We start from the raw sequence: 14,540 nt of genomic DNA, 5'->3' as shown, positions 1-14,540 counted from the left end.
CTTTTTTAAAAGTCAGATTAATTTATTGGGAATAAGTGTAACAAATATGATGCAGTTCCATATATGCCTATTCCTGAGTAAACCCCACTTGTTTCCAGGGGATTGTGGTTTGCAGCAGAAAGTCAGACTCCAAGAGGTGTCAAAATACTATGCAGAATATAAATGCACTCATGCAGCCTATATTATATGTGTTCTAAGGAGGAAGGTGCCTGTTAGCTCATAAATAATACGTTTATTTCCTGCATTGTAAACTTTTCTTCTGAAATGGTAAATTAAATTGCTTTGTTTGTAGAATGCTGACAAAATTCTACCAGCACACCATTGCTGTGGCATTTGCTGTGAGAGAGATCAATGAGAATTCAAAGATCTTACCCAATGTCACACTTGGGTTCCACATCCATGACAGCTACTATGATGCAAGGATGACCTATTGTAGCACTCTAGGTCTGCTCTTCAAGTTGCATAGATTTGTCCCCAACTACAAATGTGACACCCAGAAAAACCTCATAGCCATCATCGGAGGACTTGGCTCTGACACGTCTTTCCATATGGCAGACATCTTAGACTTGTACAGCATTCCACAGGTAGGAATGTATTGGAGACATGGGAATTTCCATAAATAACACTGTTCCTGTGTCATTTGTCTGCCATTCCTATGCTGCAGATGGAAGCAAAAAAGGTTCATATTGAGGGACTCTGAGTTATTGGGGTTTGGGGTTCCATTGATCCCTGAATACAATATCTGAACAACTGTTGATAAAAAGTGGAATTGAAGAAACCACTCCCTCTACAATTCCTGAGGGATGACAATTCCTAGAAATGGTATACTGTTTCCATATCTCTAGAAAGTTTAGCTGAAATACTTCTAGTATAATACTCACAGAACCTACAAACAACTTCAAGAAATATTTCATTGACAGACAAGCACATTCTCACATATAACAGCCCTAACACATCTCTACCCTATTTCATCATTTATTTTTAGCTGACATATGGTTCATTTCCTTCAAAGGAGAGCGATAAAAGACAGGTTATGTCTTTGTACCACATGGTGCCCAATGAAACCCAAGAGTACATGGGGATTATCACATTGTTGAAGCATTTTGGATGGACATGGATTGGACTCTTTACTGTGAATGATAACAGTGGAGAACATTTCTTACGGACAATGGAGTCCTTGTTTTACCAGAATGGAATCTGCTCAGCCTTCACACGGCAAATCCCACACATACCCCATTACAATGAAATTGGTGATGTTCTTGACCTAGCCTCAAATATTTATATACCATTCACAGATGATAAAGCCAGTACATTTATCATTTATGGAGAATCTTTGACACTGACGTGGCTGACAGTAATTATAGTTATGCGGGATCCTATAAATAATGAAATCATGTCGTTAAGAAAAGTGTGGATCTTGACAACCCAGACTGATTTTGTATTAGTAGGCTTTCAAAGAGGATGGGATCTCCAGTTCTTTCAAGGCACCATTGCGTTCTCAAGTCATTCAAAAGAACTTACAGGGTTCAAGCATTTTCTTCAAGTTGCAAAGCCTTACTGGACCTCAGGAAATGGTTTCCTCAAGGACTTCTGGGAGCAAGCATTTGACTGTACATTTCCAACTCCTCATGAGCCAACCAAAGTAAATGAAACATGTACTGGTGAGGAGAGATTGGAGAGGCTTCCTGAGCCACTGTTTGAAATGAGTGTGGCTGGCCACAGCTACAGTATCTACAATGCTGTCTACGTTGTGGCTCATGCTTTGCAAGCCATTTACTCTACTAGAATGAAGGACCGGATAATGTTGCGCTATAAAAGATTTGAACTTCAAGAGCCACAGCCTTGGCAGGTAATGTCATGGAAAGGAAACCTTATTTCAATGAACTAATTTGTGCAAGGCGCTACTACATATGGATAGCCACTCACAACTAACTAATGTAATGATAATGATAATAAGGATAATAATAATAATAATAATAATAATAATAATAATAATAATAATAATAATAATAATAATGGATTTGTGCACTGCCTTCCCAAGATGATCATTAAAGAAAAAAAGCTACAATGATTTTTAAATTAGAAGAAGAAAAGCAGAGTTAAGGCTTAAAAACAACAGAAAATGAACACCTAGGCAGAGATCTTTTCATCAATCTGGAAAATCACATGGAAAATAAGAATGCCTTGACTCATTTCCAGAAAGTACAGATAATGGACGCAGTAACTTAACAATAATATTGTTGTACAGAACACGGGGATCCCCAATGAAAGTCCTACTCTGAGTTATTGTGAGCATCTGATATTTTGGAATTGTCCTACTCAGAGTAGACCCAGTAAAGTTAACAAACTTAATTTAGTTATGTCCATTAAATTCAAGAGTTCTACTATGAGTAGAACTAGTATTGAATGCCCGCAATAGTGTTGTATTTTTCATTCACAGATGAAGTTTTCTGAGTATATTGGGCCTGGATTTTTAATTTTTAGTTTTAGTTTTCAACCAATGTTTAAAACATTTTACATTTGCAGCATATATTTTCCCTTGGTTGTTGCAAAATAGCTTTATGTATTGATCTTTGTTGGATGAAGCTATTTAAACAATATTGGTTAGGGTGGGTTTTTGCAAATGTTCACTAAGTTATTATGCTGTCTCTTTCTCTTTCAATTAGCTCCACTCTTTTCTTCAAAGAATTTATTTTAATAACTCAGCTAAAGAAACAGTTTCATTTAATGATAAAAGAGAAAGAGGGGGTGGATTTGACATCATGAATTTTGTCACATTCCCAAACAAGTCCTTCCGTCAAGTGAAAGTTGGATGGGTGGATCCTGAGGCTCTTGAAGGAAAAGAATTCATCATTCATGAGGACATGATTGTGTGGTACAATGGTATTCACCAGGTTTGGATTCTAGGGTATTCTTTGGCTTCCCTTCATTTTCTGGATGCGTCATTTGGGTACATGAAAACCCCCTTTTCTGTACAATCATTTCTGTTTCTACTGGATAGGACCATGGAGAATATGAAAGGGGACGCAGGCAGCACTGTGGTCTGAACCACTGAGCCTCTTGGGCTTGCCAGTTGGAAGGTCAGCAGTTTGAATCCCCATGACGGGGTGAGCTCCTGTTGCTCCGTTCCAGCTTCTGCCAACCTAGCTGTTCGAAAGCATGCCAGCGCAATAGATAAATAGGTGAAAAGGTAAGGATAAAGGACCCCTTGAAGGTTAAGTCCAGTCAAAGGCAAATACAGGGTGGGGCACTCGTCTTGCTGCAGGCCAAGGGAGCCAAAGACAGCTTTCTGACTCATTTGGCCAGCATGACTAAACTGCTACAGGTGCATGGAGGAACGTGACAAGTGCCAGAGCACACAGAAATGCTGTTCACCTTCCCACCACAGCAGTATCTATTCATTTACTTGCACTGGTATGCTTTTGAACTGCTAGGTTGGAAGAAGCTGGGACAAAGCAATGGGAGCTCACCCCATCACATGGATTTGAACTGCCAACTTCCTGATTAGCAAGCCCAAGAGGCTCTTTGGTTTAGACAACAGCACCACCTGCATTCCTAGATAAATAGGTACCACTGTGACCGGAAGGTAAACGGCGTTTCCATGCGCTCTGAAGTGAGATGACCGCTGCACCCCATAGGCACCTTGACTGAACTTAACCATCCAGGGGTCCTTTACCTTTACCTTTACCTAGAGAATCTTACTGCCCTTCACATCCAAAATTCAGATACAACATTTTGCCTTGCCAAAACAATGCTGTATTTTTGGCAGGTGAAGTGTTGGTGTTGTGTCTTTCTTAAATATGGGAGGGTTCTACAAATTTCAGAACAAAATTGTTATGATGCCACAAGCGGCCATCACAATTTCTACTGGGTTGTGGTCACCAGAACAAAGCTTTGAATGGGGAAAGAATGTCAGTCCCTTGCATATCCAGGCAGGGCTTGAAGCTACACTTTCTGACATTGTGTGTGGAGAACCTCAGTACCAGAGGCTAATGCAGACCAGATCTGTTTGGTCCTCAAATACCTACCAGGTCATGCCCCCTCTCATTGGTGTATGCATGTGTACTTAGCTGCATTGCAAGTTACAAAGGTAAGCGTTACATTCATTGTCCAATTTTGCAGTTAGTATGCAAACCCCACATTTTTGCGTATGACCACTGGGAAAAAGTTCGTTACCCCTGAAGAGGAAGAGGGCAATATCAAGGCTATATCCTGATGATGGTGGTGGTGGTGATGATGATGATGATGATGACGATGATAATAATAATTTATTTATAGCTGGTTTCCCCAGCCACTCTGGGTGGCTCCCAACAGATTAAAAACAGAATAAAACATCAAACATTAAAAACTTCCCTAAACAGGGCTGACTTCTGGTCAGACATCTGGTCTTTTAAAAGTCTGATAGTTGCTAATTTCCTTGACATCTAATGGGAGGGCGTTCCACCAGGCAGCACCACCAGAAGGCCCTCTGCCTGGTTCCCTGTAACCTCACACCTCGCGGTGAGGGGGAAACGCCAGAAGGCCGTCGGAACTGGACCTCAGTGTCCGGGCAGAATGATGCAGGTGGAAAAGCTTCCGGTATACTGGGCCGAGGCCATTTAGGGTGCATTACTGAGTATTTACGTAATTTCTTTGAACAGCAGAACTTTTTATATTATTATTTTAAAACATCTTCTCTGTTTGTGGACAGGTGGTGCCTATTTCTGTGTGCAATGACTACTGTCACCCTGGCAATCAGAAGAAAAGGAAGGAAGAGGGGAAATTTTGCTGCTATGATTGTGTCCCATGCCCAGAAGGGAAGATTTCAAACCAGAGTGGTATGTTATGAACATAAAGAAAGAATAAATGTCTGTTAGGCAAGGCAAAGGCATCACCTTTTGATAAATTGATTTTTGCCTAATTTCATGGTTGGAGTGCCAGAATGCACCAAAAAGGATGTTATGCAGCTTTCCGTCACTCCCAGTATTCCATTTGTTAATACAACTCTTACATGCTGTACATTACTATAATAGATACATTCTATTCCAATACGCTAACCCTTGAACAAATGGATTCAAATTAATAGGAGCAGTAGCTACCATGTGAGAGGCAGAGAAATTCACCATGAATCTTAAATAAATTGCCACTGGAATGTGAACTTGTTCTATTTTTTTCCCCTTTCAGATATGGACGACTGTTTCATGTGCCCAGAAGATCAGTATCCAAACAAGAACAAAAACAGATGTGCTACCAAAACTCTGAACTTTCTTTCTTATGAAGAACCATTAGGGATCAGCTTAGCCTCAATTGCTATTTCTTTTTCTCTAGTCACAACTTTTGTGCTAGCAATATTCATTAAGCATAGAAACACCCCCATTGTCAAAGCAAACAACCGGGACCTTACGTACACTCTCCTTGTCTCCCTCCTACTCTGCTTTCTCTCTTCTTTCCTATTCTTTGGCCAACCTGGCAAAGTGACTTGCCTCCTCCGACAACCAACTTTTGGCATCATCTTCTCAGTGGCCATTTCTTGTGTGTTGGCCAAAACCAACACTGTGGTTGTAGCTTTCATGACCACCGAACCAGGTTCCAGTATGAGGAAGTGGGTAGGGAAAAGACTGTCTCATTCCATTGTCCTTTTCTGTTGCGTTATCCAAGTAAGTATTTGTATTGTGTGGTTATCAACCTCTCAACCATTCCCTGATTTAGACATGCACTCAGTAACTGAAGAAATCATTCTGCAATGTAATGAGGGGTCCATTGCTATGTTTTATTGTTGCCTGGGATACATGGGTCTCCTGGCTTTTACCAGCTTCATTGTGGCCTTTATAGCCCGCAGGCTACCTGATAGCTTTAATGAAGCCAAGTTTATTACTTTCAGCATGTTGCTATTTTGCAGTGTTTGGTTGTCCTTTATCCCAACTTTTCTGAGCACAAAAGGGAAATACATGGTGGCTGTGGAGATCTTCTCCATCTTGGTCTCCAGTGCTGGGTTATTGGGCTGCATCTTTGCCCCTAAATGCTATATTATTGTTCTGAAGCCTGAACTGAACAGCAGAGAACAACTAAGGAGAAGAAAGAATTAAAGGAACTCTTGATTCTCCCACCTTTTGTATTGTTTGTGTTGTTTTATATGAAGGATACTGATTTTGGGAAGGGCTTTTGGTTGGTTGTCCAGCCAGAACTTGCCAGAACTCAGTTTGGGCACCTCCCTGGTGGGTGCCATTGCCATTGTAAGGAAACAACAGAGGCATTTATGGTGTGTTCCAACACCTCTTTTTCTAGAAAAATAACACTGAATTTAGGAGAAAACAGATTAATATTAATCAGTGAAATTTATTTAAATGGTCTACTTTGGGTGCCTTCAGGCAAAGTGGTTATTGAGAATTCATTCTTCACAAAGCTCGTGGAGAGGTTATATAATGCCCTGTGTTTATTGAGCATTCACCCTTATTTGGTTGCAGAGAGATTTTATGACTTACTAGCAATTATGACTAGCAATTATCATTCCACTCGTCTGAGTGTATTCCCCCCCTCCTTATTCCATTTTTTAAAAGTTTGCTTGTTGTACAAGAGCACTTTAATTCACTTTAATTGCAAAAAGCTAAATTTGCTAGTATGGAATTTATTCCCTCCTTCAAAATAGCAACAGTCTGTAGGAGACTCTGGGCTTTCCATCATTCCTTTTGCTGTTCCCATTCCCTCTCAGCCAGCTTATGAACTGCCAGGTAAAAACCACAAAGCCTGGCTTCCTATTTCTGGCAGTGAGAAATGGTTGACTCCCCCACAATCAGACCCCAGCCGTGCCGGTAATTCAGGGTTGATATGGGGGTAATTAGCCCTGGCAGACTCCCCAGGGTGGGGGAAGACTTTCTCGTAGACCTGCAGATTGTCCAAGATTGTCAGCTTGCATCAAGGTGCAAGTGGCAGGATGCTGGGTCCCAGAGCACAACACGGCTGGCACTCTCCAAAGTCACTCTCATAAGCTGGAAATATCTGTTTGATAAAATAATTAGATTTTGACAATAAACAGACATAGTCTGAACTGAAGAAGACTGAGAAAAAACCTGCAAAACTGCACAGTCCCTGGTGTTTAAGCTCGGACTTCAAAAGAGATTCTCATCATGGTGTTTGGATTACGGAGGTGATTGGTATGTCCTTTTTTCTCTTCTAAATATCTACATTTGTTTTTCTATGCCAAGCCTCATCAAGAAACCTTTTTTTAAAAAAGTACAGATGGACTTCTATTTATAATTAAGTACTCAATTGCGCCACTTTACTCAGACTTGAAAGACTTGATAAAGATAAAAGAAGAAACAAGATGGCGCTTGTTAATATGACGCAGCATGGAAAAATGAGAATTCCTCCCTTTTTCGAGGGAAGTGGGAAATACCTGCTAGCTGACTTTAAAATGACTTGAGACAACAATTTGGAATAACAGACAGTGCATCTGTTTGCAGAATTTCTTCATTATGAGCGAGAGAGAAAGCTAAATGGATGTCTAGCAACCCCGCTTCTAGGGCCCGGGGTGGGGAATTGTGTGGTTTCTGGGAAGGCTGATTGATCACCAAATAACTTATTATGTAGAATACAGTTCATTTACATTGCAATATTGCAAACAGTACGCTTAACAATTTAACAATGGGAAATCATTGTGTATAGCAACAATTTAACAAGATGGAAATTTCATACGACAGGCTTGGATAACAGATCGGATTGGAATGAATTAACTACTTGGGAGTTGCTGTGTCATTAAACTTCAAATGATAGACTTGGACAACAGCCCGGATTGGAATATTGGAATAAAGACAGGAAAAGCTGCACTGGGAAATAGAGAGCTGAATACACACACACACACACACACACACACACACACACACACACACACACACAAATAAAGCTGTATTCGATGGATGAAAGGATATATGATTTCTGACATGATTGATAATTGCACAGCCAGGGATGGGGAACCTTAAAGCAATAAGATCGGAATGTGGAAAATATGAGAACAACAAGAAGAAGGCAGACATGAAGATATTGGAGATATACTTCAGAGGTACAGACTATGGGAAACCCGGAAAAAATAATAATTTGGACTGCAATTTGGTTGTTTTTTTATCTTAGTTTATTTTTAATTGGATTATGATTATGGATATGTTAATTGGCTGTTCTATTGGAAACTGATAAAAATGATCTAAAACCAAAACAAATGACAAAGCCTGGGCTCCATGATGGATTCTGCAAATTTCCAGTGTAATATGTTCAGTGTTCTGTGTCACACCCTCAAGTTTATCATTAATAAAGTTGTGACAGTTTATGTCTCATGAGACTCATTTCCAGGTGTGCTGGCAATATGCATAACTTTTTAATAAAAGAATGTTATTGATAACATTGATAAATTCAAATTCAAAATCCTTTATTAGGCATAGCACACCACACATTAACAAGCAAACATCATATACAGACTGTATAAAATACGGGCTCAGTGAACACCATTTATCCCAGATCTATTCTTAACTCCAGGAAATAAATTGATGTACAAAGATAATATAATACAACACAGCAACATCACCTACCATTCATTGATAAATGTTATCCTATTTTCCTGTCAGTCACAATCTCAGTTTGCATTAAAGGAGGTTGTACTAAATGACTCTTCAGGTCTCTCCCAACTCTAGAATTCTATGATGTCCAAGAATGGAAGGCAGCTTCTCAATTTCCTACTTTTAAAGCAGTCCGAATTACAAAAAAGAATTTGGCTCACTAGAATAGTTTAATAATAATAATAATAATAATAATAATAATAATAATAATAATAATAATACGAATAGATACTCTTTCTGAACATGACTGATGGATTCCTTAAGATTAAAATTTATTATTGCCACTCATTTACTCTCTCTCTCAGATTTATTTCTTAGAGGAGAGATAAGGAAACTTTGCCCTGCACCATATTAGCCCCTGCCTACGTGGTCAGTGGTGGGAAATGATGGAAGCTGTAACCCAGCAGCACCTGGAACCCCACAGGCTCTCCATTCTTGGCAAAAAGAAATTGTAGCTTCACATTTCTTTGAAAACTGCAGTTGACCAGCCTCTTTTCATCAAAGCCAAAAGTTTCTCTCTCAATTTTCCTTTGGTGTTTGCTCACCATGGAAAATTGTATTTGTCACTTTTTCTGCCCCTACGGAGCAGGTGGTTCAAAGTGGGGGCAGCTCAGCATGTTTGTTAGCAAAACTGCTACTTACAGCCAATGCAATGAAAACGTAATTATCTCACCCAGCAATTATCCAAATCATTATACTTTGTTCACCTCTCTGAATCTTTCCAGGCTTTCTTAATAAGCAAACCTCAAAGTGGTTATAAAGAAACCCCGTGCTATTGGGAGTAGGAAATTGGAATAAGAGGCAGTAAAGGTTCTGTCGGCTTCAATGCTCACGTGTCGTCTTTATATATATAATATTGCAGTGTTGGCAATCTCCGCTAATAGGGTATATAGCTGTAACTCTTTGATTCTCAAATGCTGGTTGTAAAACATTCTTCTAAAGCTGTATTGACAGAGCTAGGAATTACCCAATGTAACCTGTTCAAGTCGTGCAGCTACTCTGAATGGAAACAGGAGGTGTGTGTTTAGAGAAAAGTCTGACCATTAGGATGCTGTGGCTGTTGATGTTGTCTCTTCTCCCTCCTGCTGTGTGCAAAGTAGATACTCTTAGGTGTCCCATGAATTATCCATTCCCTGCTCCACATCAGTGGTACCAACCAGGTGGCTTCATCATCGGTGGGGTTGCTTCTCAGATCTTTTATGTCTTCTATGAAGTTTTCTTCAAGGAGCACCCTTCACAGAATATGTTTGATGTTCCATAGTAAGACCCTTCCCCCTCTTTGCATCTTTCCCAATCTCCTTTGCTTTTGTGTCATGTTTTTTTATATTGCAAACCTGAAGATAGAGATTGTCTTAGATATTTTTTCAGGTGCTCTGGGAGATGTGTAGCTGAAGAGAGGCATTAAAAATGCTTGAATCAATATATCTAACATTCCTCAAGGAATCATTTTTAATTATTGACAGAAAATCTTTTGGACAAGCCCCTGGAATTGGTGGTCCTGATTTACTTTATAAAGGAATGTCCTTCATTTTGCCTAAATAAAAAATTCCTCCACTTTAGAGTAATAAATAAAAAGATTTTTTAAATATGTAACAATCAACATCTTTCAGGAATATAGTAGAGTGTCTCCCAAGATTCTGACTGGGAAACCAAGAGAAATGAGAGGGTAAAGAAAAAGATTAATAGCTGGTGATTCAAATCTTAGGCATGCCCTGAGAGAGCATAATTTTTATATGAAGTGAACTGAGTTAATTAGCTTAGAAACATCAATGAAAATTAAAATAATTTCATGTCAATCTAAATCAATTTGAGCTAAAAAAAGGCTTTGTGGCATGTTGATTTCCTATTCCAAAGTTGTACATTAATGAACTTTGCTTGCAGTGTGGTAACAAAATTCTACCAGCACATTCTTGCCTTGGCATTTGCCGTGAAAGAGATAAACGAGAACCCCAAGTTTTGTCCTAATATCACTCTCGGCTTCCACATCTATGACAGCTACTATGATGCCAGAATGACCTATCGTACCACTCTTGACCTGCTCTTCAAATCACATAGATTTGTTCCCAACTACAAATGTGACACCCAGAAAAATCTCATAGCCATCATTGGGGGACTTAGTGCTGACACCTCCTTCCATATGGCTGACACAATTGGCCTCTACAAGATTCCACAGGTAGGATCTATGAAAGGATATCTCAAAATAAACTCTTGCCTTATCTTTCTGGGAGTCATTATGAACTTTTGAAAGAGGAAGGGTTTATGACTGACATTTAAATCTGAAGTAGTAGTAGTAGCAGTAGTAGTAGTAGTTGTTACAAACCACAGTGTGTTAAGCTGAGCTGAGCTCCCTGCAACTCTTCCCCATCTGGTTTAAAGCTGGCCTAGTACATCTCTGAGCATCCCCCTGCAAGAGCCATTTCCCTAGCATTCCATTTCTAAAAATCCATTCTCATCTTCATGTTGGTCATAAGGAGGACACAGTCAAGCCACCCACAACATGCTTGCTCATTGAACAAACCTTCTCACAGCCTTCTAACATCCTTCTGTCACATGCACTTTCTACCTCAATTCTTTCAAAGTCCTTGCTGCTTCTTCAATATCATCCCTGGCACTGTCCCCTTCCTTCTCTGCTAATATCCCTTCCTCGTCTACTCTAGTTATCTGTCTTTCTTCATTCATTCGTATTTTCAATTCCACCTTTTCCTTTCAGTTACAAAAACCTTGTGGCAGGGAGGTCATTGTTTTGTTCTTGTTCTTGTTTATATGATGTGTTTTTATTTGACATTTTTATGCTGAGAACACCCCGAGATATTTAGATGAAGGGCAATATACAAATTAAACAAATAGATACATACATACTTGGAATTAATTCATAAATTGCTTAAACAAGTGTTTCTTGAATAAACAGGAATCTGCTGCTAACCAATAGGTACATACATTTTCTTTTAGCTCACATATGGATCATTTCCCCCAGACAAAAATTATGGAAGCCAAGTACCTTCATTTTACCGCATGGTGCCCAATGAAGCCCATCAGCATATGGGGATTATCAGTTTGCTTAAGCATTTTGGATGGACCTGGGTCGGGCTCTTCACTGTCGATGATAATAGTGGAGAACATTTCTTGCAGACCTTGGAGCCATTACTTTCCCATAATGGAATCTGTTTAGCCTTCACACAAAGAATCAAACAAACAGCCCGTTTTGATAACTGGGATGAATTTCGTTATATAGTCCTAAATATTTATGTTCATTTAACAGATGACAAAGCCAATGTTTTTATGATGTATGGAGAATCTATGATAATTATATGGCTCAGAAGTATTATATTTCTAAGAGATCCTGAAAATAGGGAAATATCATCATTTAAAAAAGTGTGGATTGTAACAACTCAGATTGATTTCATATTAACAGGTTTTCAAAGGAGCTGGGGTCTTCAGATCTTCCAAGGTGCTATTTCCTTCACAATTCATTCACAAAATCTCCCACAGTTCCAAGAATTTCTTCAGGCAATAAAACTTTACTGGACACAGAGAGATGGGTTTTTCAAGGACTTCTGGGAGCAAGCATTTGATTGTACATTTCCAGATCCCAGTGTGACAATGGAGGTCAATGACATGTGTACTGGGGAAGAGAGCTTACAGAGTCTTCCAGGGTCTCTATTTGAACTGAGCATGACTGGCCACAGCTACAGCATCTACAAGGCTGTTTATGTTGTGGCTCATGTTTTGCAAGGCATATACTTGACTAGTTTCAAGAAAAGAGCAATGGGAAACAGTGGAATATTAAAATTTCAGGATCTACAGCCTTGGCAGGTAATGCATTGCAATTGAAGAGTAGCAAAATATAGGACAATTTCAATGAACAGATTAGTAAAAAGTTAAAGGTTGATCACAATTGCCAGAAACAAGTAGCCGCTGAAATGCTATTACATCTCTAATTCACTGAAAAATATTTAATATCAAACAACTGATTCATGCTTGGTCTTTGTTAGATGATGCTACATAAGTATAGGTAAATAATATTCCAAAAGAATGGTGGCAGAAAATCATGGCATTTTATCAAAAACTCTTTTGTGTTATTTTCTTTTCATGTATTTTGTCTCTTTCCATAGCTGCACCATTTTTTCCATGACATTTCATTTAACAACTCAGCTGGAGAAAGAGTATCATTTACTGATAAGAGAGAAATGCGAGGTGGATTTGACATTATGAACATGATCGCATTCCCAAATAAGTCCTTCATTCAATTGAAAATAGGATCGGTGAATCCCTATGCTCTTGATGGAAAAGAATTCATCATTAATGAGGACATGATTATGTGGCACAAAGGTTTCAAACAGGTCTGGCATCTGGGGTAATCATTCTTCAGATGGGTCATTCAGGTGTCTCAACATAACTATCACTGATTTCTTTCATAAACGCATGGAAATAATTTTGGTACCAGCTGGATGCAATTATGAACTTCCCAAACAAAACCGATCTTTTATTTTAATAATGTTTACTATGCCACATTTATACATGGCAATGCTTACATTATATAGATAAAAAAACTGAGGTGAAAATAGGTGACATCCCTTTTAAATGGTAAGTGGGCATAGAACTTTTAAAGGGCACGTTTTAATATCTAGGTATTGGTGTAACTTTCCATTGGTTTGACTTCATTGTCAATCATTTGCCGGCGGCCCCCCATCCTTCTTCTTCACCATATGCAATTTTAGGTAAAGTGATCACCATTGTTTAGGCCAAGTAGGTTTTTTCTCTCCTATGATTGTCTTGATGGTTTGGGTGGGGGAGGGATTTTCCAACTTCATTGGAAACCGTATAAGCAATAATGGGTAGGTGCAGTTAGTGGAGGCAGTCTGCTAAGTGCTTGTTGGATGAATTCTAGTTCCAGAGACTTTTCCGAAGACTCTGTGACCTGTGAGGATGACTTTTACATTAACACGTGTCATTAGCTTGTTGGTGTTGGCCTCAAAGGGTGTGTGAATCATTAATTGTGGTTGTTTAGTCGCTTAGTCGTGTCTGACTCTTCATGACCCCATGGACCGGAGGAGGCCAGGCACTCCTGTCTTCCACTGCCTCCCGCAGATTGGTCAGACTCATGTTAGTAGCTTCGAAAATACTGTCCGACCATCTTGTCCTCTGTCCCCTTTTCCTTGTGCCCTCCATCTTTCCCAACATCAGGGTCTTTTCCAGGGAGTCTTCTCTTCTCATAATGTGGCCAAAGTATTGGACCCTCAGCTTGAGGATCTCTCCTTCCAGTGAGCACTCAGGGCTGATTCCCTTACAAATGGATAGGTTAGTTCTTCTTACAGTCCATGAGACTCTCAAGAGTCTCTACCAGGAACATAATTCAAAAGCATCAATTCTTTGGTGACCAGCCTTCTTATGGTCCAGCTCTCATTTCCATACATCACTACTGGGAAAACCATAGCTTTAACTATACAGACCTTTGTTGGCAAGGTCTCTGCTTTTTAAGATGCTGTCTAGGTTTGTCATTGCTTTTCTCTCAAGAAGCAGAAGTCTTAATTTTGTGAATCATGAATACCTCACCCTATCATGACAGGTTTAGGAGCTTATGAAAGTTTTAAATATTTCCTACACATGGTCTTTTCTGTATGCAGTTTTCTCTGTGCCAAAACTCTTCCTGGGTGTTATGGATATACAGTTAGAAAATGACTATGGAACTTTGCTAGAATAGGATTATGGCTGCAAACGTTTATATGGACAAAGATGGAAGGATCCATTATTCTAACAATGGAATAGCTGTTAAAACTAATGGACCTAGTTGAATGGCAAAATTGACATGTTTATTCAGAGAAAATCATTCTTAACCTTTGTTAAAGACTGGAAACCTCTCTTGGACATTTCGCGTGAAAAAGAAAAAGAAATAATTACACTTTGATTTGAGGACTGAAGATAATGTTTGTGTATAGAAAGTGGCTTTCTGGGTGTTAT

The 14,540-nt window shown here is 39.3% G+C and overlaps 1 long non-coding RNA gene across 5 annotated transcripts in view; it reads left to right on the top strand.

Annotated features, from left to right (window-relative positions):
• Positions 1 to 475: 475 nt before the first annotated feature.
• The window catches only part of LOC308572319, a 67,821-nt gene continuing 53,756 nt past the window's right edge, over positions 476 to 14,540 (top strand). For 3 of the 5 annotated variants that reach the window (XR_014001710.1, XR_014001711.1, XR_014001713.1), the window contains exons 1-2: positions 1,157 to 1,849; positions 4,691 to 4,817. This is a non-coding gene — a long non-coding RNA (uncharacterized lncRNA). Of the gene's footprint in view, positions 585 to 1,156; positions 1,850 to 4,690; positions 4,818 to 5,163; positions 5,573 to 14,540 lie in introns of those variants that run through there. The other 2 variants (XR_014001712.1, XR_014001714.1) reach the window with 2 other exon arrangements.

This window comes from Podarcis bocagei (genome assembly GCF_964188305.1).
Source record: "Podarcis bocagei genome assembly, chromosome: 13".
Classification (NCBI taxonomy): domain Eukaryota; kingdom Metazoa; phylum Chordata; class Lepidosauria; order Squamata; family Lacertidae; genus Podarcis; species Podarcis bocagei.
The sequence above is the reverse complement of the archived record's forward strand: the minus strand, read 5'-3'. Positions and strand labels throughout refer to the sequence as shown.